Below are 26,588 nucleotides of genomic sequence, written 5' to 3'. Positions count from 1 at the left end.
CACCCTGCTCCGTCTGCCACCCAGCCGGAGCCTCTTCCCCGACGACGTCGTCCACAGCAATACCTCGACGTCCCTCATCCACCGTACCGGATGAGAATCCGTCGTCGATCTCATCATCCCGTCGGTTCAGCCACCCCGTCCTCCACCTCCAAGGAGCTGCCCCGATGTTCCCCTCGTCTTTCGCGCCACCTCCATTCCCACACCGCCGTCTTTACCTGCACCACCGGAAGAGCATCATCATCACCGTTTCCTCGGATGAAGCTGCGGCCTAATCGGCGCCACCAAAGAGGTTGTACACTAATCGCCGCATTTTCTTCTTGATTCGATCTCACGGTGCTGCCGGCGCTCGGTCCCGAGCCGACACGGCGCGGCTCCGTCCACGGTGGCGTCGCCGGCCACTTCCTCCACGGCGTCGCTCCCTCGGCGGCGACGTCCACATCAGTAGGAGCTGCTGCTGCTTTAGCTCTCGCTCGCGCTGCTGCTCTGCTCTTGCTCTCGGTCCCCTGCCTGGTCTACTCTTGCTATTGCTCTTGCTCACGCTACTGCTCTCGCTCTTGCTCTTGCTTGCGATGCTGCTCCGATTTAGCTACACTTCAATCGACTGAATCGATTTTTGGGTCAGTCGATTTTCAGGGGGGTGGGGGGGGGCTCGCCGGGGTGAAGGAAGAACCAGCCACAGCGGGGAGGGGGGCTCGCCGAAGAGGTACCCGACTATCTATCTTAGGGTTCAGGATGGGGGCGGTGGTCGCCGGTGGTGGCGGGGTGTTGGCGGGGCGGTGGCGTGGGGATCGCCGGAGAAAAAGCTCGGCACGGGGGGGGGGGGGGGGGGCTAGAGGGATGGCCGGGGCGGCGGCGGACCGGCGGTGGGGAGTGTTTTCGGGGCGGGCGGGGCGGCGCACCACCGGCCGCGGGCGGCGGGGGGCTGCTGTTTGGCCGGTGGTGGCTGGCGGCTCAGGAGGGTGGAGGTTGAAGATGAACCGGAGGCCCTTGATTTCGTATCCAACGGCTGCAAAATCGACTGACTAGAGATGAAAAAGTCAGTCGACCGACGTGTAGCCTCACCTTGCTAGTGCGTTCAGTTTCGACAGCAAAATTCAGTTTCGACAGTTAAGTTCAGTTTTGACAGTTAAATTTAGTTTCGACAGTTAAGTTCAGAGATGAGCGGCTGATGTATTTTACATCTAGCACTTTGTGGTTATGTATTTTACGTCATGTATTGGATATGCTATTAGAATTCCACTCAGGTTAACGTTGTTCGTTGTCTCTCTTGTCCTGCTTCAGTCTCGGCGTCGTACAACTCACCGGAGCTGCTCCAACGACGAAACCCTCCATCACAGCGGAGCAGTACCTCGGGCTCCATCTCGAGACGCCTAAGATCTTCTTCCCCTCCTCCGACAGCCAAGTTAGCCGGAGCATCCTCACCGGCCAACCCAATCACGCTGAGATCGACATGGCTTCGCCAAAGAGGTTGTACACTTGTTGCATCTCTTTTTTACTCTACATGTTATATATATTGTCCACTGAGCACTCGTAGTAACGGGAAATACGATTATTTTATCCTAGTATATGACAAGCAGTGAGGTACCAGGCAACTTAGCTATCCGTGATGGACTCTCTTGAACGCCATCATTATTTATCTCTGCGCGTTTGAGCTGTGCATTTGTCGATGGGCCTGGGAGTTGAGCTAGTATGGCAGTGGCCTGGGTCCAAAGTAATAGAAGTAGCACAAAAACATTTTTTTAGTGTAGGATTTTCCTTGCTCAAGCCTGCCTACTAGAATCGCCAGTGCTTGAAAGGAAAAGTGAATGAAAAACATCGGAATTGGAAAGTTTCCTATGGTACTACTTTTCACCACAGCAGGGATCCGCTCTCCAGACTGTCTTTCGCCGCCTCAAATCTTCTTCCCCGCCGTCGGCAGCCACGGCAACTGCATTACCATCATCAACTGAGCAGATGACCTTGAGGACTACACGGGTCCACAAGAGAGGTCGCACTCTTCCGTGTCTGCTTACGTTATGCGTCGCTTAATATGATGACATGCTACATTATCGTCGTGTTCACCTATTAGACTCCGAGTCAGGTCCAAACTAATGCTGAAACTTGAGTTTTTAAATGGTTGTGGGGTACATATTGGGGCAGCAATCAGTACTATCTGTCTACTATCTGGTTAATCTCCGGTGTCTACTATGAGTTTCATGTTGGGTGCAAACAAACATTAAAGGAGCCATTATCTGTATTTTTTAACTAAAGCTATTATCTGCCTGCTATCATTGGTTTTGGGTCTATCCATAGTTTGCTACCATCACTCTGGATTTGTGCATGCACTCCTTACATAATCTCACTATGTTTTATTCCTATGCATGCCATTTATTGTACACAATGGAACTGATCATGTAGAGCAAAAGAGACGAGCCTTGCATGGCAATAAAATTTCATGCAGACGTCGTTCCATGGTGGGCGCAAAGGCAGCCCCCCTCCACCCATTTTGGATCGTAATCAAGAGGAAGATAACTGTTCTGAGGGGGGTTCAGAAGGAGAAGACCACTCCTATTTACCCCATGAGGTCTTCGCTCTAACTTGGCATGCTGATGTTGGTAATATCATGCATATGGTGCCTTGCATTGCTTACTGTATACATTAAAGATGTCATCTGCTTAGTTTAGACATGCTTTGTGTCAATGCCATCTGTTTAGTTTCTTTATCGTATATGTGAATCATGCAATGCCATCTTGTCTAGCCAGGCATCATATATGTGAATTTTGCAATGCCACCCTGGTTAGCCAGTCATCTTATATGTGAATTATATCATGCCATCATTTTTTTATTACGTGTTAAATTTGTCAACAATTTTAGTACATTCAATTACTCTTCCTGTGCATCAGCCATTCGGCACGGTCATGGAAAAATCTGGAGTGGAAACAAGGTCTTCAGAGCAGACAATGCTATCTGACGAAGCGCATGTCTTGCTGGTTACCGATAGCTCCTTAGAGGAGGATTCAGAGACAGATGACCAGTCATATTCCCCCCCCCCCCGAGGTGCATGCCCTAACTTGGCAGGGTTATGTTGCTCATATCGTGTGTATGGTATCTTGCATTGCTATGTCATTTGCTTAGTTTAGACATGCTTTGTGTGAATGCCACCTGTTTAGTGTCTAATTACCATATATGTGAATTATGCAATGCCATCTTGTTGCAAGACATTATATATGTGAATTAAGCAATGTTATCTTGTTGCAAGGCATTATGTATGTGAATTATGCAATGCCATCACTACTAGGAAAAGGCCTACTAATGGCGCACCTAATTTGGCCATTAATGGCGCATTAGTGGTGCGCCATTAGTACCACGCCATTAGTATATTTTACTAATGGCGCACCACTGGTGCGCCATTAGTATCTAGTATACTAATGGCGCACCCCAGATGCGCCATTAGTATATACAACAGTGCGCCATTAGTATGCCTCCCAGGGGGCCATCTATACCCAGGTGCTTTGGCATACTAATGGCGCACAACAACAGGATGCGCCATTAGTAACTTCGGCATACTAATGGCGCACTGTTTAGTGATGCACCATTAGTATCCTTTGCTATTTTTGAATTTGGATCTGGATCGCGATTTTTTTGCCCATTTTTTGCTCTTTTTTCGGCTCATTTTTTGCACGATATTATTTCAAATTTTGTTCCTGTTTTTGGATCTTGTACGTTCTTTTGCCGTGTTCTTTTGCCGGAGAGGAGTTCGCCGGAGAGGAGGAGGAGGAGGTCGCCGGAGAGGTGCTTGCCTACATCGCCGGAGAGGAGGAGGAGGTCGCCGGAGAGGAGTTCACCGGAGCATCGGAGAGGAGGAAGGAGAAACCATGAGGGGAGCTCACCGAAGAGGAGGGAGGAGGAGCTCACCAAAGAGGAGGGAGGAGGAGCTCACCGGAGAGGAGGGAGTAGGAGCTCACCGGAGAGGAGGGAGGAGGAGCTCACCGGAGAGGAGGGAGGAGGAGCTCACCGCAGAGGAGGGAGGAGGAGCTCACCGGAGAGGAGGGAGAAGGAGATGAAGTGGAGGAGAGGTGGAGTGGAGGAGAAGAATGAAGAGGTAAGGAGGAGAGGACACGCCCAGCCATATATACGGCATAGTAATGGCGCACCATGGGCAGGTGCGCCATTACTATTTTTTAATTTTTTTTATTTATTTTGAATTTTGAAGGCGGGAAGATACTAATGGCGTAGCATGGGCAGGTGCGCCATTAGTAACTTTTTTTTATTTTTTTGATTTATTTTGAATTTTGAAGGCGGGAAGATACTAATGGCGCACCATGGGCAGGTGCGCCATTAGTAACTTTTTTATTTTTTTTAATTTATTTTGAATTTTGAAGGCGGGAAGATAGTAATGGCACACCATGGGCAGGTGCGCCATTAGTAAGTTTGATATTTTTTGAATTTTTTTGCCTCTCCAGATCTTAAAAGCCCCGTATCTTTTTTTCTGTTAGGTTTTTGAGGATTTTGAAAATGTTTAACGGAGTTCCCCCAGTTAAATTCGGATGTAACTTTTCGAGTAGATGATTTTTCATATAAAAAACTTTTTCATCCGAGTTCGTATGCAAAAGTTATGCCCATTTTAAGAAATTTCAGAGAGATTTTGCAAATAAAGTCGAAATTCATATTTGTTAATTTTCCCAACAACTAGACCACATATCACATGGGAAACTTATTTTATTTTATTTTTTTGACATTTCCATCATTTTCTTTTATTTTTTTTTAAACTGAAAAGGCGGTCCGGGGGGTGCATTCGGTGGAATGGGCCAAGTTACTAATGGCGCACCATGGGGGTGGTGCGCCATTAGTAGTTCACCTAGTAATGGCGCACCTCCCCAACCGTGCGCCATTAGTAGTTTTTCAAAAAAAAATTGAAACAAACAAAATTTGTAATAAAATTACTAATGGCGCACCTATGAGTGGTGCGCCATTAGTAGTTCAACTAGTAATGGCGCACCGTGGGAGTGGTGCGCCATTAGTAGTTGAACTACTAATGGCGCACCACTCACAGGTGCGCCATTAGTAGTTTAAAAAATAAAAATAAAAAAATTTGAAAAAAAAAATTTGAAACATAATTACTAATGGCGCACCGTGGGGTGGTGCGCCATTACTAGTTGAACTACTAATGGCGCACCATCCCACGGTGCGCCATTAGTAGTTTTGAAAAAATTAAAAAAAATTACTAATGGCGCACCGTGGATGTGGTGCGCCATTAGTATTTTCACACTAATGGCGCACCGACACATGGTGCGCCATTAGTATTTAGTAATGGCGCACCACATGTACAGTGCGCCATTAGTGGCCATTCCATCTATAGCCCTTTTCCTAGTAGTGCATGCTGTTTAGGCAAGCGTCATATATGTGAATTATATCATGCCGTCCTTTTTTTTGTATTTCTCATTGCTTTGGTCGACAATGTTTGTATATTCAACTGCTCTTCCTGTGCATCAGCCGTTTGAATTGGTGAAGGAGAAATCTGGAGTGAAAACAAGGTCTTCAGAGCAGACAATGCTACCTGCTGAAGCAGATATCTTGCTGGTTACAGATAGCTCTTCAGAGGAGGATTCAGAGGCAGATGACCAGTCCTATTATCCCCCTGAGGTGTATGCTCAAACTTGGCAGGGTTATATTACTCATATAATGCATATGTTGTATTGCAATGCTTAGTTTTTACATCATATACACAATATTGAATGCCCTCTGCTCACTGCTCACTTCCTTAGTATATAAATCATATATTTGAATTATGTCATGCCATGATGTTTACATAGACAGCATGTATCTGAATTATGGCATGCCAACCCATTTTCTAAAGACATAATATAGTTATATCATCTCATCCTGTTTACATAGTCATCATATTTTAAATTATGTCATTCTATCCGTGAATTATATCATGCCATCATGTTTCCATCGACGGCATGTTTGTGATTTATGGCATGCCAACCACTTTAATAGACACATCGTATAGTTATATCATGTCATCCTGTTTACATAGTCATCATATTTTGAAGTATGTCATTCTATACTGTTTAGTTAGCCATCATACATGTGAAATTGTGTCATGCTATCCTGTTTAATTAGCCATCATATATGTGAAATTATGTCCTGCTATTCTGTTTGCTTAGACAACATAAATGTGAATTATTTCATGCCCTGTTTTCTTCCCTACTATCCATTGCACCTGTCTATCTTACAATGTCTGTACATTCAATTACTTTTCTTGTTTATCAGCCATTTCAATTGAAGGGACTGATGGTAGTATCTGTGGGAGTAAAAACACGGTCTTCAGAAAAGATCGTGCTACCTGTCGATGCAGATAGAACCACGGTTGTACTTGCCCAAGAACCAGCCCCACCACACATAACCCACACTCATGCAGATTGTACCCCTACCCAGTTGGACAGAGAACCAGCTATACCCCTTCTAACCCCAACCCCAGCAGATAGACACCCAGTTCCCGTTGACACAGCACCGTCTCCACCACAGAGCACCCAAACACGAGCAGTTAGTAAGGCAACTGCAGTGCCCAAATCATGAGGACCACCACTCCGAACCCGAAGTCAACGCTTAAAGCAGAAGAAGAATTGTTCTCAGGTCAGATTCCGTAGCTGTGGTTCATACTACTTTGCTCTTGCATCACTGTATTTACTGATACCAACTAATTTCAAATTTGAAGGATGCAATTGAAACTCCAATGGCGCAACAGGTATGTTTTAAACCTGTTTCTTCAACGTGTTTGGTTGTTTGCTATTGTAACTTGCTCTATGTTGATTTTAGTTTCAATTGAATAAACAGTTATGTTCTCATGCCATGCACATTACAAGTGTTGTTATTGCTGTGTAGTTTCCCACACTTATATTCTGTCTATGATGCTTTGTCTTAAATAGATATGATTCGAACTGTATCTATCTTGATTTGGCAACATAAACTATAATGATATAGACCATACAGTGACCATACTACATAGCTATATGTTTGTTTCATGTTGTTATCCTGTCCACCTTACTACTGAACTGGTTTACCAAAATGAGTTTCATATACTACATTGTAAACCTGAGATGTGTTTGTTTGTTTCTCTTTTAGAACGCGGATAAAATATTGGAGAAGAGTACCCTGTTATGCAATGGTAAAGGAAGTAATGTAGATAAGGTTCAAGATAGTGAGACATCCCTGTTGGTCTCCAAGAAAGCTGATAAAAACTATAGACACTGAGACAACCCCAAAGTCCTGTCTTGATGTAGTGTTCGAGTTACTCGCTACCACTGCTGGCACCAGCTCTTCGAACTCGTTGCCTGAATCAGTTCGGCTTCTTGAGTCTCAACTTCAAGTTGAAAGACATCGATCAGATGTTATGCGACAGGAAGCCGAAGGACTGAGGAAGTCCCTGCAGAATTCAGATGCATACTTTCTGATGCAACAGCAAGCGTTGGAGGACTTAAGCGCCAAACAAAAGAAAGTTAATAAGCTTGCTAAGCATCTTGCCAGCATTATGGGTACCCAGGATATTGTTTCTTGAGCTCTTCTGAAGTGGTTTCAGTTCTGGACTTGTTTTGCTGCGGCGTTTATATGCTGCTGTGTTCCCTATATTTGCACTGGTGGCGAACTTTGATGCCCAGTGGATGTAATATGTGTAATAGCCGTGATAGCCTAGTGTAAGTTGCTTGCTTATTTATTTCCTTGTTGTCTTGTTTATTTGTTTTCTTGTAGTCAGTGCAGTTCTTTTTCTGCGGTTTGCTAGTGGCTGCAATAACCTATTTTTTAAAACTAGGCCACAATAACCATGGGCTAATATTTACTGTAGTGACACTGGGCCTCCTACGGGCCGTAGAAACAGTGGGCCTTCTACGGGCCGTAGAAACAGTGGGCCTTCTACGGGTCGTAGAAACAATGGGCCTTCTACGGGTCGTATCATCAATTGGCCTTATACGGGCCGTATGATCGATTGGCCAAACATGGGCCAAACAGACTGCATTCTGGCCGTAAACGGGCTAGAGTTGGAATCGTCCGTTCATGGGCCGACCATAACGGGCCATCGTTAATAGGCTGTATTTGATGACGCTATGAAAACGGCCCAACGTATTAACGGACCACAAACGGGCCGACTGTAACCACGGGCTGAATTTGGCCCACAAGCAGAAAATGACAGTAACGGGCCGTAAGTAAACGAATGCTAGAAAATAGCCCAAGAATAAATGGGCTCTGAGAAGGCCGAAAGATAACATGGGCTGGAAACGGCCCAACGGAATAACGGGCCGTTAATGGGTATAAAGTGATACACCGGTCTTTACGGGCCAGTTTCACTACGGGCCGTTAATGGGTGTAAAGTGATACACTGTTCATTACGGGCCAGTTTCACCACGGGCCGTTAATAGGCCAAGAGTTACATAGGGCCTCATATGGGCCGAAAGACGTCATGGCCATACATGGGCCAGAAGTGAAAACGGGCTGGAATCATATTGGATGTCCCAGATGACGCTACTGGGCCTAATTCGAATAGGGCGTAACGGGCCTTGGGTTAGCGGGCTGTAAATCGGCTATATGCGAACAGGCCGTTAACAGGCTTTCCATGGGCCGGCCCGCCACCTTTTGACCAAGTCAAACGGGCCGGCCTTTTCACAGGAATGGGTCTCTGTTGGGCCGTGCCACGTGTCGACGTATCATAGGCGCCTTCTGTCCAATGAGTGGATGACATCTGTCCCAGCGATGAGCCGACACGTGTTTCCTCCAGCCAATGATGATTTTACACGTGGAAAATCCCCATTGGTCGGGGCTGTTAACGGGTTATCGGATCCAAAACCCGACCCGATAGCTTAACGGCGTTCCGTTATGGTGGAGGCCACGTGTCGGTCACCCTTAACGAAAGCACTTATGTGACGCGCGATTTATCGTCATGGAGGTGGACATTTCCGTGATGATAATTTTGGTAATGTCATGGAACACTTCTACGACAGCACAGGTATGACTATCTTGATTCTGTCATAAATTTGTCATGGATGTATATGCATGATAAAAAACGCGACCTACTGTGACAAACACGTATCATCACGGAAGTGTATTTTTTTTGTAGTGTCAGTTTGGCCATATTAACCAGTCTTACTGTAAAGATCATAGATATTGCAAAGCTAATGGAACATGGGATCACGAGACCAAACCTGGTGCCGGACGGCGGGAGGATGCCAGCGTCCACTTGGTGAATCCCGCTATGAATCTTCTGCATTAGTGGCTCGACCCCCAAACGACGCTTCTGCTAAGCCGCAGAAAAACACAACCAATGTTAAATCTCAGAATAGCGAAGCTCAAAAAAAGAGCACGTTGCAATTACATGGAAACAACAAATAGATGGAGCTAGTATCAATTTCAGGAATATTTCTGCAAAAATGTGCAGTCATGCACAACATTTTCAATTCTAAGATGCCTTATGGTGTGTATAGAGATTCATGCACTTTGATCAAACAGAGACAATATTGCACGGCAAAACATGAGGTGATGATTTCAAAATGTAACCAGAAGGTTTACTGCATAAGGAAGAGAAAGACAGATATATGCTGATGAGTGAATCTGGCATGTCATACGTTACACAACAGTATGTAATAGCTTATGTTGCCTGATTAATCAGAGTGTCGTTGTAAGGTACTGCATGCCTTTATTTTGCTTCATATGAACTGACCAACTCCAGATAAAAAAAGGAAAACCCAAACCAAACATTAGACTTAGTAAGCCACAATCCATACCTAAAAGATGAATTCTAAATTAGAACATGTACATTCGAAGGCATAAACAAAGGAATGAGAAAAGAAAAGCACCTGCGATGGCACCGTCGACCAAAAGCAAAACTGTCGAGACAACCATGAGCAACAACAACGACATATCCCACCAGTTCGACAGTCAAGAACATGAGCAGACGGAAACCATCAACGGAAAGCACTCAATCCAGCAGCAAACCCTGACCGCATCCCTACACAGAGCAAAAGCAATATAGAACAATAATAAGCCTAGATGTGCAGTAGGACATCCAACAGATGAATACAGTAACAGCTCACAACAAACATCCTGCTAAAAATATTAATAAACTAAAATAATCCCACTCAACGTAAGAGAAAAAACTGACATTGGTTAGTACTTAGTAGGATAATTGAGTGCAGCAATTAACTACCTGAATAGAGGCCTGCTAGGCTAATTGGTGGTGGTTGTTGTTTTAGCAGCAAACATATACAAATCTAATGAGGAGGGAGAGTAATGAGCTTACCAGGGGCAACGTGGTCGAGAAGCAAATGACATCATCCCATTCTTCCCATACAGTCCAATGGCCCTTTCTTCCTTCACAATTCAAGTACACCCAATTCCTTTCGTAAAACACAACAAGGAGCTTTGTATTCAGTATTTTGCTAGCTGCTTGCCCCCTGCTTGAAATGCGTACAGATGGCCATGGATACATTACAGAAAGAGAGAGAGCATGGGGATGAGGGGGGGTTACCTATCCCACCACCAAAGGCGCACGGGCATCCAAACTTGTCCGCTCCAGCAAAGGTCAACTCCATCAGAGGAGAGGAGTGGCAGGCAGGGGAAGCCGACACCGACGGGGAGCCTACCCAGACTGCCTGCATGAGGAAGAAACCAAGCTCATGGCCATCTGTGAGAAGGGGAAGAGCAGTGAGAAGGGGAAGAGCAAATTGCACCAAAGATGGGTCCCCACCTTGACCTTGAGGAGGAGGAGCGCCGGCACTATGGTCAGATCAGAGCAGCAGCGTCCGTAGCGAGCAGAAGCAAGTGTCCCTCGATCTGGACGTGGTCGAGCAGGAGCAGATGCGGATTCCTCACCTTCTTCTAGTACGGGGAACGGCTGCTCGCCGGGGAGCTCCTGCTCGTCGGGCTGCGCGACGGCCGCCGCGGCCCCCTCCTGCCGGCGATGGAGGCGGTGCACGACCCAGGGCCGGGGCATGGCGTTAGGGTTTGGGCGGCGCCAGATCGAGGGGCGGAAGGAGGAGGCCAGGCGAAGGCGGGGAAGGAGGAGAGGGAGGCACTGGTGGGGAGGAGGAGGCGGCGCGAGCGGGAGAGAAGCCGGCTGGAGGGGTGGAAGGAGGAGGCCGGGCGGCGGCGGGGAAGGAGGAGAGGAGGCGCGCGGGAGGGGAGCCGGCTAGGGCTGTCTCCACGGGAGCCGGCCCTTTATACCCCCTGTGAGTGAAATGACGAAAATGCCCCCGACGGGGCAGGCTATTTACACGCAGTGGCATGAATGAGACGGTAACTATTCATTGTAGCAGTAACTTTTTTTTGATCCAACGGCCCAGTTCCTCCCATCGCTCGATCCGACGGCCGGAAACGCATCAAAAAATTGATCGAACGGCCAGAATGATCTAAACTCTGAGAACGCTCGGGAGCTCCCAACATACCTATTTCGTGATTAGATGTGGTTTCCGCATCGTTGAGCATCTCCAATAGTTCCCGTATCCATAAAAAAAATTGTTGTTTAGAGGAAGTCATGCAAAAAAAAAGTGCTTCAACAGTTCCCTTAAACGCAGTTTTCCTACAGGATCTAGTATAATCTGCCCAACTCGCCCTCCATATAGGGGAAGATGACTCTTCCTGTAAAACTCGACGCCAAGGATCTTCCATGAGTACCAAGCATGTGTCAGAAATAACATTCTTTGAATTATTATGTTGATACTATACACATGCATGTGCCATTTGTATGCTTGTTTAATGGGAAAAGAAAAACAATAGCCAAAGATCCATACGGGAACTGAGAACACCTCACCTACGATCTTCCCCTAAACTAAATTATATGGGCACCGCGTAAAACTAACCACTTTTACAGAGAGATTTTTTACAGGAACTATTAGAGATGCTCTTAGCACGTGGGCAAGTAGCACCAATTATTTTCCTTATAACTCCACAAGGCACAAAATTGTGAGGCACGGTTCATAATTGCTGCCCAAAGCGAGTTCCTAGAGCATCGTATTCGGTGGGTCTTGGAGCATCTCTAGCACACGCTTCATACTCACAACCTCTACGAGCATCCAGGTACATTCTTTAAGGCGGATATCTGCAGTTCCTGATGAAGGATGGGCTAAGGGGGAGTGGCGGGTCTAACACGAGCCATGCATGGTGATCGAGCGCCACATGCGACGTTTTTTTTTTTTTTTTTTTTTTTTTGATGATCAGCCACACGCGTCGGTTAGCGGGTTCTGGACTTTTGGAGGCAAGGATATTGCCGGAGCACCACCGCACGCCGAATGGGTCGTCGACCCTAGCATGACTAGCACAAACCAAGTATTACTGGCGGCTACGGTGCCGGCAGAAGCAGCAGCTCGACTAGCCTTAGCAGCTCGCCGACGACAGCAACAGCAGCAGCTTCTCGAGGCTGCGGGTAAGGGGAAGAGAGGGAAGTCTTCTCAAAAGCTTATCTGCCAGATGAAAACAAGTTCGTAGTAACAAGTGGCCATTGAGCTCCTAGTTTGACTGTTGGTGCCAGACTAGAATGGAAGAATGCCCATAATACTGAAATGAAGATGAATACCTCACTAATAAGAAATAGAGCAACACCCATTGTACTTCCTTTCTTTTACTAGAGAGAGTAGTCCAAGCCTCTAAATATCTTGAGGGCTTTGTGTTGGATCTAATGGTTGAGCCTTTGTTCTTTGCGAGCCTTGCCTTTCTCTTTTTTGCTCTGCTGTGGAGTTCTTTGATGGTCTATCTTCGCACCTGGCGCTTCTGGCGCTTTCTTCCTTCCACCTTCCTCTTGTACTCGAGAAGGGAACCTGGGGGCGGTGTGGCGGCGCCGCCGGTCTCCGATCGCCGGCCGCTAGGTGGTGGTGGCGACGGGGATTGAGTTGGGAGCCTTGGGGCCCGAGCTGGAACAAACAGAGAGAAGGGCGGGAGGGGGGGGGGGGGTTGTAGGTCTGCATGTGTGCGTGCGTGGGTTGCCAGTCAGCTTTGACATAGCCAAAACTAGTTGACCATGCCAAAAAAACCAAACAGGGTTTGTCTTCTGAAATTTTGTGTAGCTTGAGGGTGCAATTCGACCGGTTTTAAAGATGAAGGTTGTAAATCAAACTTTTTTTGTTTTTTGTTTTCAGTTAGCTTACCACGCATGGACCATGTGGTGAAGGTTGTAAATCAAACTGAGTGGCTAGTTCGGGGTTGAAATGTAGACTTTTCTCTAGTGCGTACTTGGCGGACTTGTCCTACTCTCAGTCAACTATTTTCATCTCTTCAGCTTTGTTGTATCCAAACATTATTGCAGCGGTTATCAGGCTAGTTAATAGTTGCATTTATTCTTCATGTGTTCTCTTAGAAAAATTCTTTACATTTTTGTGCCGGAGAGGCTAAAAGATTTCGGGCAACATGGGTTTATGAGCTCTTGGGAGTCATCAGCCTGTTATCCCCGGCGTACCTTTGATCCGTTGATGCTCATATTGGTGACGTTATTGTTGCTGTAATCAAAGAAGCAGTGCCCAAAATGCCTCTAGAAAGATCAGACAGAAGTAAGACGAGCTGTAATTGTACATACATGTATTGAGGTTTAGCTCTGCCTATCACCCACAATCAGATGGCCAGACAGAACGTGTGAATCAGTGTGTGGAAAATTACTTGCGGTTTATGATGCACAAAATACAAAGGCATTGGTCATGTGGAGAGAGCTTTGATCCGGCAGCTGAAGGAGCTCTCCGTGAATGGGCTCGAGAAGCTGATGAAGGAGCACCAATTGGACCCAATCGTTGCGTCCGAGGACTATGCTTTCAACCTTCTCACCATTGGCAGCCACCCCAGCATTGCTGTGTCGGCTGGGTACAATGACCAGGGTGTCCCTTTTGGCATATGCTTTGGTGGGCTGCAAGATACGAGCCGAGACTGATCGAGATGGCCTATGCTTTCGAGCAGGCTACCAAAGTAAGAAGGCCGCCCGTGTTTAAAGGTCGCCCAACATGTTGTCCGTGTGGCTGCAGGGCTGCTTGAAACGTTGTTCGTGTGGTCGAGCTAGCGCCCTCCCGGCTGCAGGGCTGATCCGGCCGTTGCGCGCACGTTGTTCGTTTTGGTTGTGCGCCATGCTCTAGCAGTGCAACACGCGATCTGTTCGACGAAATGTCTAAAGTACGGAGGACACAGTTTAGGAGCGCGGTTGGGTGCATAGACATTTAGAGTTTTGAAACGGACACGTCCGGTAATTGCCTCGACGCATCCCTGGAGGGGCCGAATTAGCCTCGTTGTAGACATGGGCGAATCTACTAGGGGCTTTAACAGGCTCAAGCCCCCTCTCCAAAACTGTAAAATTAGTTTTTAATACTAATGTCAAGGCCCAGCCCAATCACTTGAAGCCCAGTCCAGCACATATTTGTATGACACTCATTTATTTCTAGATTCGCCAATGGGTTGTAGATGCTCCTAGACAGCGAGAGAAAAAAGTGAGTGGTAAATTAGACACTAGAAAAATTCACCACAGGTCCTCATACTCGTCGCGTTGGCCGCATTTCTCCCCGTACTTGTAAATACCCGAAATACAGTCCTACAACTTGTCTCAGGTGATCATATACGGTCCAAAATACCGTTTGCTTTACGTATCTGCTGATCTGGCTGTTGACTGGCGCGTCCACGCGTGCTTTGACCGCCACCTCACCACCGTACGCCCTGGGCCGCTCGATTCGGAGGAATGCGGGTTTTTTTTTGCAAAATCGCCAGGGAATAAAACATTACCCACCTGGTCGGACCGATCCATCCACCTGGTCGGACCCGACCAGACCGAGTCACTCCGCTCCCCTGCTCTGCTCCGCTCCGCTCCTCCCCTGATTTGTCGTCGCTGCTGAGGTGCCTCGCCGGGCGTGGCAGTCTTTGGCGACGCCCGCCATGAGCTCGTCGTCGGACGCCGAGCCGCCGCCGTCTGCTCCGTTTGGTAGGGGACTGCGTGACGTTCCTCTCGCTCCCTCCCGTCGTCAGGATCATGCGTCGCCGCCGCTGTATGGTACGTCGCCGTCGTCACCACCTTCTCTGCCCGATCGGTCCGTTTTAGCTCCGGGAAAGAGTGTGCGTCCTACTCAATTGCGCATATGGGTTAGGGTTTAGGGTTCTTGGCCCTCTTTTTTGTCAGGGATGGGGTGCGCATGGTAGGGTTTTAGCCGTGGATGGTGAAGTTAGTGGCAGATCCAAATTAGGGTTTCATCAGGCCTTTCGGTAGGTTCTTTGTAGATGAACTACGGTTGTACAGAGGTATTTAAGGTCTTGATTGCTCGAATTGTTAGGCAAATGGTATGCCCTGTTTTTTTGGCTGTAAATGTTAGCTTTATTTAGGTTACATGCGTCGAACATATGTTGTTTTGTTAATGAGATGACTGTTGGTTTGCCAGATCCCCTAAAAGAACAGGCTTTTGGACGTGAAAGACCATACATTTGATTTTTGATATGCCATGAATTCCATCATTTTGTCGTGGAAATGTCTGAACTTTCAGTGTCTGAACCTGTCTAAATTATCTATTTCTGAACCTGTCTGAAAAATGACATTTTGGTTAGATATTGGTGCAATTAGACTGAGCTATTTGTAGCAAAGATGCTCTCTTTCAACATAGCTGATCATGTAATTTTGGTTAGGTTGGGTCATGTCTTCAAGTGGCTGTCTGAACATTGACAGTTTTGTTATTATTACTGTCTGAACATTTTGTTGTCTGAACATTGAAAGTTTTGTTAGACTGGTGCAGTTACATTGTATCAATTTCCTAGCTCAGATGCTCTCAAATAGCATGGTTGTGTCATTGTGCAGTTGCATTGTCTCTTCCCTATGTTATTACTGTCTGTCTGAACATTTTGTCATTTCATTTTGTTTTGCAGGCCCCCTAAGCAACCACTTCTCTATCCAGGTCATACATGGTGGCTATTTCCTATGTGCAGGCAAGCATAGGGGTTATCACAAGGGTCACTCCATTTGGTATGACTACTGTGATGTAGATAATTGGACACCTACAGTTGTTGCCAGTCTGGTGGAGGAAATTGGGTACGAGTTTGAGGGCAGGATAAGGGCTTACTGGTGTGTTCCTAGGCTGACAGTGTATAAGAATGGCTTAAGAGAAATTAAGTTAGGGGATAACACAATGACAGAAAACATGAAGGATTGTGTTCTGAATGGGAACCATTTCCAACAGATATTTCTTGATCATGATGACAGTATGAGGTCATATATTTCCCCTGTTCCAGTTCATTCTGATGATGAAGATCCTCCTCAAGTCAAATTCAGTGACCTGAGGCCTAAGAAGGAGCAAGTGCCAGTGCAAGAGGAGCAGTCACATCAATTGCCAGTGCAAGAGGATCATTCTGACCAAGTGCAAGAGGAAAATGCTGATCAAGTGCAAGTGTTACATGAGCAGGCTGAGCAAGATCAATTGTATGATGCAAAAAGTGAGGAAGAGTCAGAAGAAGAGGAGTACATACCAGGTCCTCCTCATCCAGGAGAATATATTCATACATTTCAATTTGAGTTCAGGGGCAGAAGGAAAACCTGTAGGGTTTTAAACATGGATGCAGAAGATGTAATTGGTGATTCAGCTATGAGATCTTCTGCAATTCATGATTCTGATGAAGATTTCAATCCACAACTTGTTGATTCAGATATTGATCTGCAAGATGATGATGACTTGTTTGACAGAAATATTGATTGTGATAAAGGTAAAGGTTTAGCAGTCCAAGAACAACCTAATGATCCTGTTGAAGATCTGGACTTGTGTTTGCCTTCTTATGATGAAGATAAGGTTAAGCTCAATTTCAAATGTTTCAGAGAAGAAGACCTGTCTAAACCAGAGTTCCAAGTGGGACAGACATTTGCAAGTGTTGAGTTACTGAGGAAAGCTATCAAAGAGTACAGCTGTAGGGAAAGGGTTGACATTAAATGCCCTAGAAATGATAGGAAAAGACTGCAAGCCATTTGTGAAGAAGGTTGCCCTTGGTCTTTGTTTGCATCATTTGATTGCAGAACAAAATGCTTGATGGTCAAGAAATACAACCCAAAGCATACCTGCATAAAGAAATGGTCTGTGAAGTCATTCACTGCTCCATTCATGGCAGGAAAATATATTGATTCTTTCAGAGCAGATGAAAACATGAACATGAAATTTTTTGCAAGGGTGGTTCAGAAGGACTAGAACATGACAGCTACAAGGAGCAAACTTAGAAGGGCTAAGAGACTAGTGAAGAAGGTCCTTGAAGGGGATGAGTTAGAGCAGTACAGCAGCATGTGGGATTATGCACAAGAAGTCAGAAGATCAAACCCAGGTAGCTCTTTCTATGTGGGTGTCAATGATGGCATATTTGGAAGTTGCTATTTCTCTCTGGATGCCTGCAAAAGGGGTTTCATGCAAGCCTGCATGCCTGTCATATGTTTAGATGGATGTCACCTGAAGAGCAAGTATGGAGGTGTCATGCTGTGTGCTGTTGGGATGGATCCCAATGACTGCATTTACCCTCTGGCATTTGCAGTTGTGGAGGTAGAGAACACTGATACATGGAAATGGTTTTTGTCAAACCTGAAGAGTGACATGGGAATACTCAATATAGAGCCATGGACTATTATGTCAGAAAGCAAAAGGGGCTGATCAAGGGAGTGAGGCAGCACTTTCCTGATTCAGAGCACAGACATTGTGTTAGGCATATATGGCAGAATTTTCAGCAAACACACAAAGGAGTTGTACTGAAGAACCAGTTATGGAAGTGTGCAAGGAGCACAACACCTGAACTGTGGGCTGCAAACATGGATGAACTAAAGGCCATGAGCTTGGAAGCCTACACATGGCTTGAGCAACTACCACCAAACACTTGGGTCAAGGGTTTCCAAAGAGATTTGCCTAAGTGTGATATCCTTCTGAACAACAACTGTGAGGTTTTCAACAAATATATCCTTGAGGCTAGGGAGATGCTGATCAGATCAATGGTTGACAAGATCAAAACCCAGCTCATGGTCGGATTCTACAATAGAAGAAAGGAGGCAGAGAACTGGCCTGCCTCTATATGCCCAAAAATAAGGAAAAGAGTTGAAAAGAATATTGAGCTGTCAGCTACATGCATGGTTTCAGGGGCTGGTGATGGCATTTTCCAGGTTGACAACAAGAACAGGATATACATTGTTGACATCAAGGAAGAGAGTTGTACATGCAAGAGGTGGGATCTTAGTGGAGTTCCATGTCACCATGCAATTGCATGCTGCAGACATGAAAGAATTGACCCTGAGACTTTGGTGCACTCCTGCTACAGTATTGAGGCATTCAAGCTAGCATACCAACCCATTATCAAGCCTTGCAGAGATAGGAGGGAGTGGGAGAAGATGAATGGGTGTGAAATCAAGCCACCTGCCTATGAAAAAAAGGAGGGAGGCCTTCAAACAAGAGTAGGAGAAAGCAGCCTTATGAGATTGAAAAGAAAGATGGAACCAAGGTAATGACCAGACATGGAGTTAAAATAACATGCTCATACTGCCATGAACACGTCCATAATATCAAAGGATGCAATGTGAGAAAGGCTGGCATTTTGCCAAAGAAACAAGTGAGAAGGGGTTCAAGGGCTATACCTGATGATGTGTCAGATGATGACCAACAAGTTGCTGGGCAAGTACCACATGTTGCTCAAGAAGAAGTCCCACAGCAGGAAGTCAATCTAACACAAGATGGTGGCCAACTCACACAGGAGGAGGTTAATCTAGCAGAAGATGATGCCCAAGTACCACAACAGGAGGTCAATGTAACACAAGATGATGGCCAACTCACACAGGAGAAGGTCAATGCTGCTCAAGAAGATGAAGAATATGATACACTAGTTGTATTTCAGGAAAGTGTCAGATCTTTTGTCCACTTCTTATCAGTTGTGTCCAATCAATTAAAATGTAGAATGCTTCATAGGATGCTAGGATGCTTATCAGTTGTGTCCACCTCTTGTCTTTGAACAGGTGCAGGACTTTGGAAGTACAATGCTTCACAGGATGCAGCAAGCTAGACCAGTGCCTAGAGATTACAATGAAACCACTGTGCCAGATTCAGCATTTGTCTCTATGGCAGCTAATTCTCAAGCTACAGCACATACAACAACAGCTACAACAGCTACAACTGATGGGAGCCTGACCATGAAGCTGTTGAAGATGAAGAAGGACAAAGAAAGGCAGATGGCAGCCAGAAGAGATGCATCACTGGAGGCCATGAATGAGTTGGCAGAGAAAAGAGCAGAGGAGGCAGAAGCAAAAAGGCAAGAAATTGCTCTCAGGAAAGCAGAGCAGGCAGCAAGAAGAAGAAGAGCAGCAAAAGACAAGAAGGCTAAGGAAACAGCAGCAAAGCAGCAAGCAACAGCAGCAAGGAAAGCTGCATTGCAACAAGAGAAGGAAGCAAAAGCAATTGAAGCAATTGCAGCTAAAGCAGAGGCAGCACTTAAGAGAAAATAAGAACAAAAAGCAAAGAGAGCAGAGGCAACACTAAAGAGGAAGGAAGATCAAGAAGCAAAGTGGAAACAGCAAGAAGAGGCCAAGAGAAGAAGAGCTGAGGAGAAGAAGCAAGCAGGGCCAAGTGGACATGTGCCCAAGAAGCAGAAAAGAGTCAATATGTTTGATGAGTTTAGATGAATCAGTGTTGTTGTACTTGCAGTCATCTGATTTTTTGTCAAAAACTTCAATCTGAGTGCTTGAAACCATTCAAATGTACTCATTCAGTGTTTGAAACTATTGAAATGTAGTTCAATCATTGCCTCATTTCAGTGTTTGAAACTATTTAAATGTAGTTCAATCATTGCCTCATTTCAGTGTTTGAAACTATTGAAATGTAGTTCAATCATTGGCTCATTCAGTTAACTGCATTTTTGACTGAAATTTATGCAAGTTAGTGAAGAAAATATAAAGTTGTTATTTATATTTCCTTATATCATGATAAATGTTTATTATTCATGCTAGAATTGTATTAACCGGAAACTTAGTACATGTGTGAATACATAGACAAACAGAGTGTCACTAGTATGCCTCTACTTGACTAGCTCGTTGAATCAAAGATGGTTAAGTTTCCTAGCCATAGACATGAGTTGTCATTTGATTAACGGGATCACATCATTAGAGAATGATGTGATTGACTTGACCCATTTCGTTAGCTTAGCACTTGATCGTTTAGTATGTTTCTATTGCTTTCTTCATAACTTATACATGTTCCTATGACTATGAGATTATGCAACTCCCGAATACCGGAGGAACACTTTGTGTGCTACCAAACGTCACAACATAACTGGGTGATTATAAAGGTGCTCTACAGGTGTCTCCGATGGTGTTTGTTGAGTTGGCATAGATCGAGATTAGGATTTGTCACTCCGATTGTCGGAGAGGTATCTCTGGGCCCTCTCGGTAATGCACATCACTATAAGCCTTACAAGCAATGTGACTAATGAGTTAGCTGCGGGATGATGCATTACGGAACGAGTAAAGAGACTTGCAGTAACGAGATTGAACTAGGTATGGTGATACCGACGATCGAATCTCGGGCAAGTAACATACCGATGACAAAGGGAACAACGTATGTTGTTATGCGGTTTGACCGATAAAGATCTTCGTAGAATATGTAAGAACCAATATGAGCATCCAGGTTCCACTATTGGTTATTGACCAGAGATGAGTCTCGGTCATGTCTACATAGTTCTCGAACCTATAGGGTCCGCATGCTTAACGTTCGATGACGATCAATATTATGAGTTTATGTGTTTTGATGTACTGAAGGTAGTTCGGAGTCTCGGATGAGATCGGAGACATGACGAGGAGTCTCGAAATGGTCGAGACGTAAAGATCGATATATTGGACAACTATATTCGGACATCGGAAAGGTTCCGAGTGATTCAGGTATTTTTCGGAGTACCGGAGAGTTACGGGAATTCGTATTGGGCCTTAATGGGCCATATGGGAAAGGAGAAAAAGGCCTCAAGGGTGGCCGCGCCCCTTCCCCATGGACTAGTCCGAATTGGACTAGGGAAAGGGGGCGCCCCCTTCCTTCCTTCTCCTTCTCCCTTCCCCTTTTCCTATTCCATGTGGGAGGTGGAATCCTAGTAGGACTAGGGAGTCCTAGTAGGACTCCACACTTTGGGCGCGCCCTATGAGGGCCGGCCACTAGGACTCCACACTTTGGGCGCGCCCTATGAGGGCCGGCCTCCTCCTCCCTCCATCCTTTATATACGTGGCCAGGGGGCACCCTATGAACACACAAGTTGATCATTGATCTCTTAGCCGTGTGCGGTGCCCCCCTCCACCATAATCACCTCGGTCATATCGTCGTAGTGCTTAGGCGAAGCCCTGCGCCGGTAGCTTCATCATCACCGTCATCACGCCGTCATGGTGACGAAGCTCTCCCTCGACACTCTGCTGGATCGTGAGTTCATGGGACGTCACCGAGCCGAACGTGTGCAGATCGCGGAGGTGACGTACTTTCGGTACTAGGATCGGTCGATCGTGAAGACGTACGACTACATCAACCGCGTTGTCATAACGCTTCTGCTTACGGTCTACGAGGGTACATAGACAACACTCTTCCCTCTCGTTGCTATGCATCACCATGATCTTGCGTGTGCGTAGGAATTTTTTTGAAATTACTACGTTCCCCAACAGTTAGTACTCATCTCAGCTAAATGTTTTGACTGAAATTTATGCAGGCCTGAATCATTCAGCATGTAGTACTAATGAATTTTTTTATTGAAAAAAAAACAAAAAATGTTTGGCGTGGGGTTCGAACCCAGGTCTGTGGTATGAAGAGATGTGTGCAATGCCAGTGGGATAGTACTAGTAGTCTGTTCAAATGCTACTTAACACACCCCTTATTATTTCGTGGTGGGCCTCAGGTCCAGCGTTCGTTGCACATTATGTACCGCGACCGTGCACTGCGTTGTCTGCATGCTGTTTCGGTTTCTCCTCCTCTGTCTTTAAGCCCACCCACCCGCCGCTCTCCACTCTCCACTCTCCACTCGCCACAGTCCACCCGCGTCGCCTCGGTTTCTCCTCAGTCCAGAAAACCCTCGCCGCCGACCACCACACCGCCGCCGCCGACATGGAGAACAGCCCCGCCTGGCAGAGGGTCATCGATGACCTCGCCGGCGACGAAAAGGCGATGCGCGCGGACCTGACGGAGATCGGGAAGTGGTTCCCGAGCATTGCCATGCTGCGTCACCACGCACGTGGCCTCCTCAAGGTGATGACCGACGACGAGCTGGACCGTGCATGCACCGACCGCTTTGGTATCCCTCCTGCGTTCGTCCTGCGCTTCGCGATGCAAGAGACGCGCTCCAACGACCCGAGCTGGCGAGCCCGGTGGTGGATGTACCGGTCCGCCACCGCGCCGCGGCAGCCGGATCCGTCGCGCGTTGGCTCGCGAGCGGAGCGCGTCCACAACATCGACCTGGCCGTCCCCGCGCCTGTCAACACGGCGTACTGGGACCACTACCAGCCCGACCTCCTCGGGCGCGACGACGTCTCCGATTACATCTCGTCGGACTCGGAGTATGACTCTGGCTCCGACGAGGACTCTGGCTACGCTGCCGACTCGTCTTGTTCGACTGGCGAGCCGGACATATCGGTGGTTGTCATCTCTGACGACGAGACGGGGGAGCTGAAGGAGGTGGAGGAGCCGGAGGTCCAGATGGTGGCGCCAGTCCTCGACGCGAATGAGGGTGGTAAGAAGCGCCCGATCGATGTCGACCTGCTTCCAGAGGTGGCAGAGAACAACAAGAAGAAGGAGGTTGCTGTCATGGTCAAGCAGGAGGTGGAGGTGGTCTTGGCACTTGAAGCACATGTAGAGCTGGCAGAGAACAAGAAGAAGAGGAAGATGCCTGAAGAAGGTGCAGCTGAGGTTCGCCGGTCAGAGCGCCTGAAGAAGATCAACAACTGAAATGTGGGCTGAAGAAGTGAAGAAGGTGGTTAGTTAGGTATGCTGAAAGTATACTATTTTCAGCATATAAGTTATAAGTAGAGATGTTTGGTTAGGTGTGCTTGTATAATGTGAGCACATAAGTTAATTATTACTATCTGCTGGTCTTCTTTTGGTAATGTGATGTTATGGCTACTGCTGAACTTTATATTTGTGGACAAGTACTATGAACTGCATCTTCAGTTGTCAGTTACTATGTTGAGCAACTGTTGTTGTCATTGTTGCTGTCATCTTCAGTTGTTGTCAGTGTTGCTGTTATTGTTAGTATGCTGAATGTTGTCAGCTAACTGAGTGTTGATGTTTAACTGAATGTTGTCAAATTTCAGTTAAGCATTTCTCTCTTTTGTCAGCACCAAATAAACATCAACTAAATGAATTTTGCACTTATTATCTATGTCATTCAATATTTAGTTAGTCATCTCCAACTGGAAATTTGTTATCTATGCATATGTGGTTAGCTACTGCATAAACAAATTCACTTGAATACCAAAACCATCAAACTGGAAATTGAGCATCTAGTACAACATCAGTTCAATCAAATTCATTAAGCATCTAGTACAACAGCAGTACATCATCTGCTCAATCAAAATCATCCAGCATCCCCTTAAGCTTCCTTATCTTCTCCTTGGTGTCCTCTTTGTGTTTGAACAAGTCACCAATCATGTATTCAAGCTTTCTCTTCTCTTGCTTTAATTTATCCCTCTCTCCAATGACTTGGTCCCTCTCCTGCATCACTTGATCTCTCTCTTTTTCTGCCTTAGCCCTGAATACCTGATGAATGCTTGTTACTGTTTTGTCATTCATCTTCCTCTTCTCAAGCTCTTCCATAAGATCAGCCATAGCAATTTGTGTGCTGCCTAATTGGCTAATTGCCTGCTCCTTCTCAGCCACCATATTAGCAAAATCAAGTTTGAAATTGCTAAGCTCTTTTTCCAACTTCTTCCTCTCTTCCATAATCTTCAAGTTTTCCTCAACATTCAGAACATTTTGTCTCAGATTCTGTTTTGTCTCCTCTTCATACATGCTCCATATCCTAGCTAGGCTCATCTTCATAGCATCAGGCCACTCAGGGTTAACCCACTTCACATAGTTGCAGCTAGGTACTTCCTATGAATTTAAGACAAACATAAATTCAGTTAACTACTCAAAAAATTCAGTTAACTAAAATTTGAGCAGTACTCAAAAAATTTAGTTAACTACTCAAAAAATTCAGTCAACTACTCAAAAAATTCAGTTAACTCAAACATAAATTCAGTTAACTACTCAAAAAATTCAGTTAACATGCTCCATATCCTAGCTAGGTACTTCCTACAGCTAGGTACTAACCAAGAAATTCAGTTAACTACTCAAAAAATCAGTTAACTACACATATCACTTTAACACATAGCACTTTAATGGCATACAAATTGACTACTGAAAAATAACTAAAATTTGAGATTTTTAAACTTCTGACAGTGTGAATGAATTTGTACTAACCTTCTGGGCACAGGTTAGGAATCTCCTGCCAGTATCAATTGATTCAAATGCCACAACCTTCTCACACAAAGTTCCATGCTGACATGTAAAACTAGGCAAATCTGTGGCCAGGCCTCTCCATTCCTCACAGAAGATTGTGGCGGGAGCCTAAAACAAATTCATATTTGATTCAGAATGAAGAAAGAAAACCCTAGCTGTTGGTAACCCTAGTAGGACATGAGGAGGAGATGACCCTAGTAGGAGATGAGGAGGAGATGACCAACCTTGCTGGTAACCGAGTCGTCTCCAGAAGAGCTAGGGAGATCATCCCACGACACCATGGTTGACGCTGGAGCAAGAAGAGAAGAAGGGAAGAAGGCGATCTGGTGGTGGAAGAACAGAGAAGAGAGATACTTGTGGCTGCGGGAAGCAAAGGTGGATCTGGTGGTTGTGGATCAAAGGCAAACGCACAATGCAAGTTGTAGGGTGCCAGTGTGCATGGATGTAACTTCATTTAAGTTAACTGAATCTTTGTTCAGTTAAGTTCAGTAACATTTTGGCCATATCAATCAAGCTCATTTAACTGAATCTTTTTTCAATTAAGTTCCGTTAAATGATTTGTTCTCCAAATAATGATTTATCAACATGTTAAACATAAAATTTTGGCTATATTGTAATACATGTTGGCTGAGAAAAAACAAAGACAAAGTTCAGCTCAGAGAGCTCAGAGAAGACATAGTTAACTGATATTTTTCAGTTAAGTTCAGCTCAGAAAAGACAAAGTTAACTGAATGTTGACAACAAATTGGAAGATTCAACATTGACACTGAAGCCTTCATATTACTTGATAGATACATATCCATTACAACCATAAAGCCAAAATAACATCATATCCATTACAACCATAGATACATATTCAGCTGAGGCACCCACTAATTTATCAACATCTCACTTCTTCACAATGAAGATGAAAGACATCACACAAAGCACCACAACACTAGCTATAAGAAGCTTTAGCACTAGCAGGATCTCTCTACCAAATCCAAGAAGTATAGCAACTTGCTGCTTGGTAGCAAGGTTTTTCTCACTAGGGTTGTCAAAATTCACCCTACTTGCAATGCCTCTTCCAGGCAAGGCCCTTCCAGCTAAGTTTCTTCCTGCCATCCACTCAGTCCTCTTCCTCTCAAGCTCTTCCCTCCTGTCCTCAGCTGCACCAATTGCATCTACAGCAGCATTACCAACAAGAACCCTAGTTTCAACCAGATGCTGCACATATTCCATCTCCCAGCGCCAGAAATCACAGATGACCTACAACCAAAGCAATGCAATGTGTGAAAATGACTGAAAAAGTTCAGTTAACTACTAAAATTCAGTTAACCAGGCAAGTACCACTAGTAGAAAACATGCCTTTGGTTCGGCCAGAAAAGAGCATTAATCCCGGTTGCATTACGAACCGGGACTAATGTGAGCATTAGTCCCGGTTCGAGCAGCTAGGGCACCGTACAGGCATTAGTGCCACGAACCAGGACTAAAGGGTGCGATGCCCATTAGTACCGGTTCGTGGCACCAACCGGTACTAAAGGTTAGACCTTTAGTCCCGGTTCGAGCCATCAACCGGTACTAATGGGGTTTGAGGCATTAGTACCGGTTCGTGGCACGAACCGGTACTAAAGGTCCCATTTTCAAACTCTACCCCCCCCCCCCTTGGATCGCCTTTTCAGTTTTGTAAAAAGCAAAAGAAAATGATAAAAATTTCAAAAATTAAAATCCTTCCAGATGTAGTTATGTTACTACATGTACTAGTTAGGAAAATTTAAAAACTTAAATTTGGACATGTTTTGCAAAAAGTGTAGGGAAAATGTAAAACGGCTATACCTTTTGCATACGATGTCAGGAAAAAACGTATAATATATCAAAATGTTCAGCACGAAAATCCGCATCCGATTTTGACCGCCTACGGCCTGTTTGCAAATTTTTAGAATCCTCAAATTCTAAAAGGAAAAAAAGTTATGCTCAAATTTCAGTTTTTTTGAATTTTTGTTAAATCTGGTCAAACTATGGTCAAACTACTTATTCAAGAAGTATTAGTGTTACTAAATAATTATTCAAGAATATTAGTGTTACTAAATAATTATTTCAGTTTTTTTGAATTTTGGTCAAATCTGGTCAAATTGTGGTCAAACTGTGGTCAAACAATGGTCAAACTAATTA

This window comes from Triticum aestivum, chromosome 2D (genome assembly GCF_018294505.1).
Source record: "Triticum aestivum cultivar Chinese Spring chromosome 2D, IWGSC CS RefSeq v2.1, whole genome shotgun sequence".
In the NCBI taxonomy this organism is placed as follows: Eukaryota; Viridiplantae; Streptophyta; class Magnoliopsida; order Poales; family Poaceae; genus Triticum; species Triticum aestivum.
Note: the sequence above shows the minus strand (reverse complement) of the source record.